This window comes from Lactuca sativa, chromosome 4 (genome assembly GCF_002870075.4).
Source record: "Lactuca sativa cultivar Salinas chromosome 4, Lsat_Salinas_v11, whole genome shotgun sequence".
NCBI classification, from domain to species: Eukaryota; Viridiplantae; Streptophyta; class Magnoliopsida; order Asterales; family Asteraceae; genus Lactuca; species Lactuca sativa.
This window is the reverse complement of record NC_056626.2, coordinates 40,554,761-40,558,714: the sequence shown is the minus strand read 5'-3', so window position 1 is coordinate 40,558,714 and position 3,954 is coordinate 40,554,761.

Genomic DNA, 3,954 nt, shown 5'->3' with positions numbered 1-3,954 from the left:
TATGTTTGCACTGGACATCAAACCAATTGTGGGAAAACCTGCTGTGTGTTTACTATCAAAAGCATCTAATGATCTCAGCTGGCTTTGGCATAGAAGATTGTCACACTTGAACTTTTGAAATATTAATAAACTTGTCACTGAAGATTTAGTTCGAGGGTTACCAGTACTAAAATTTGACAATGATTCTTTGTGTGCAGCTTGCGAACAAGGAAAACAACATCGAAAAGGTCATCCGATTGTGATAGACTCAAAAATCATAGAACCATTGGAACTTCTTCACATTGACTTATGTGGACCGTCGACTGTTGCTACAATCAATAAAAAGCGGTATATTTTAGTTGTTGTAGATGATTTCTCACGATTCACATGGGTGTTTTTTCTCAGGTTGAAATCTGAAGTTGCTCAGACGATGATTGATTTTATTAAAAAGATTGAACTAAGTCTGAAGAAGAATGTACGAAAAATTAAAAGTGATAATGGTTCTGAGTTTAAAAATCAAACTCTTGATATTTTTCTCACAAGCAAAGGCATTTCGCATAATTTCTCATAACCATATACTCCACAACAAAATGGTGTCGTTGAAAGAAGAAATCGATCTCTATGCGAAGCAGCCAGGACCATGTTAACATATGCGAATCTACCTCAATATCTTTGGGCAGAAGCAGTGTCCACTGCATGTTTTACTCAGAATCGATCATTCATTCATCAAAGATTCAATGTTACTCCATATGAAATAATCAATAATCGGAAACCTAATGTAAAATCCTTTCATGTTTTTGGTTGTAGGTGCTTTATCATGAATCTCAAAGATAATTTGTCCAAGTTCCAAGCTAAAGCTGATGAAGGCATATTCTTAGGATATTCACATAATTCAGTTGCATACAGAGTGCTTAATAAAAGAACTAGAAAAGTTGAAGAAACTTTCAATTTAACGTTTGATGATTACTATCTTAAACAAATGGATAGTAAATTTGAAAATAAATCAATACTTGTGGATTCAAATACTCAAATTGATAATTTTGAAATCAATGATTTTGATTATGACTTAATTTTCGGAATTCCTGACAGGGCAATTGACGCAGAAAATAAAGCTCCTGATAATCTAACGTTAGAATCCTTAAAACATACTGATGATTCGACAATAACTACAACATCAATAAATTGTGAAAGTACGACCGATATTCGTATGGAGGAGGAACATACGAGTATTCATGAAGATAGTCAGCCAACTTTCGAGGGGGGAGAATGAAATTATGAATCATCAAGTTGAGGGGGAGCATTCACAGAATCAACAGGTACATCAAGTTAAGGGGGAGAATTCGCAGAATCAACAGGAACATCATTTTGAGGGGGGAGCATCAAGATGAAGATCATGTTAAGGGGGAGCATGATGAAACAGAGACAATTAATCTTGATGAAAATGATGAGTTTTATGAACTAAATGATAACTTTTCTGTTGCAGGATCTGAAAATGAAGATATGTATGAAGATGCACCATTAGAATTTGATCCTAATTTTCCACCACTTGAGAAATGGACAAGAAATCATCCAAAAGAATAGGTAATTGGTAATCCACAAGATGGTGTGTTGACTAGAGCTCAAATTCGTGCAAAAAATGAGGTACTGAATGCGAACCAAGAACTATGTATGTTTAATGTTTTTATTTCGAAAATAGAGCCAAAAACAGTAAAGGATGCTATGGAACACTCAGATTGGGTTGTTGCTATGCAATCTGAACTGGCTGAATTTGAACGAAACAAGGTTTGGAGATTAGTATCTAAACCTTCTGATGTTTCAATTGTCGGATTAAAATGGATTTTTAAAAACAAAACCGACAAAGATGACAATATTATTCGAAATAAAGCTAGACTAGTGGTTAAAGGTTATTTGCAACAAGAAGGGATAGACTATGAAGAAACATTTGCACCTGTTGCAAGACTTGAAGCAGTTCGCATATTTTTAGCCTATGCAGCTCACAAAGACTTTGATGTTTATCAAATGGATGTTAAATGTGCATTCTTAAATGGAGAACTAGAAGAAACAGTGTATGTTGAACAACCACCAGGATTTATAAGCAATGAACATCCTAATCATGTTTACATCCTAGATAAGGCTGTATACGGATTAAAACAAGCACCAAGAGCCTGGTACACAACACTTACAAATTTCTTAAAACAATCTAAATTTAAACAAGGATCAGTTGACCCCACATTATTTCGCAAGAAAGTTGGGTGTCATCTAATGCTTGTTCAAATTTATGTTGATGATATTATCTTTGGCTCAACTGATCTAGCATTGTCAATTGAATTTGAAAATCTAATGAAAAGTCAGTTTGAAATGAGCATGATGGGAAAAATTAATAATTTTCTTGGCTTAAACATAAGACAGAACAGGGATGGAATCTTAATCAATCAAGAAAAATATACGAAGAATTTGCTTGAAAAGTTTGGAATGTCTAATAGCACGAAACTCAGAGTACCAATGGCAGTAGGAACAAGACTAACTCCTTCGTTAGATGCTCCTGCTGTTGATTTCACACTTTATCGAAGCATGATAGGGTCTTTATTGTACTTAACTGCAAGTAGACCTGATATTATGTTTTCGGTTTGCAATTGTGCTAGATATCAAGCTAATCCCAGAGAACCTCATTTGACTGCAGTGAAAAATATTTTTCGCTATCTTAAGGGAACAGTTTTTTAGGACTTTGGTATCCTACGAAAACGGGGTTTTTCATTCAAGCTTTTTCAGATTCTGATCTAGGAGGATGTACTTTGGATAGGAAAAGTACGAGTGGTGGATGTCAACTATTGGATGGGAAGTTGGTGAGTTGGCAATCAAAGAAACAAACTTGTGTGGCTATATCAACCGCTGAGGCAGAATACATTGCTGTTGCTGCTTGCACTTCGCAAATTATTTGGATTCAAAGTCAACTTCGTGACTATGCAATAAACATGAAAAAGATTCCTTTGTATTGTGATTCGCAAAGTGCAATTCGCATTTGTCATAATCCAGTACAACATTCAAAGACAACACATTGCTCTTCGATATCATTTTATCAAAGATCATGTGGAAGATGGGAATATTGAAATTCATTTTGTTAAAACAACTGAACAACTTGCTGATATTTTTACAAAACCTCTTGATGAAAAATCATTTGTTAGAATTTTAGCAGGTTTGGGGATGATTAATGCGAATTCAATTTCAAAACCTAAAAGTCTGGTTCAGCAGTTATGAGTCAAATTTGTTCAGAGGTTACTGTTCATTCAGAGGCTTCGCATGGCTTCGCATCCACATCTTTTCGCATCTGAGATCATAACAACTAAGGTAAGGTTTACGACTAATTTTGAATTTTTTTTTTAACTTTTGAAAAATCAAAAATCCAAAAAGATTTTATTTTGTTATGTTCTTAATTTTGAAAAATTAAAAATCCAAAAAGATTTTATTTTGTTATGTTTTTAATTTTGAAAAATTCAAAAATCACAAAAATATTTCTGTTTTCTTTGTTCTTTAAACTTTGTGTGCTGAGAATTTAATACAGGGCTAAAATGCGAAGAAGACATACTTATGTGTTTCTACGGGAAGGTATTAATTTTCTTTTAAAAACTAGTTAGGATGTCCCTAAAAGCATGCTGCTGTATGTAGACCAAAAGCCTCAACAAGACTTTATGTGTGAAAAGAAAGCCTTAATGAAATTATCACATGAAAATTTCTTCCCAAAAAGGCTTATATTCGTATAAGTCAACAGAGCTACCTTACTCTTCTCAAATGAGTTAAGAGTTTTCTGTTTTGTCCATTATAATAGAGGTATACTTCGATTCTTATCCAATCTTTTTATACCAAACAATTCTTACACTCCAAATTTTTGAAGAGATTTGTCCTTGAGGTCTTTGATCAAACCAATCAAAACCTAGACAAATCACAAGTCTGTGTTTATGATCTAACATCATGAGTCCG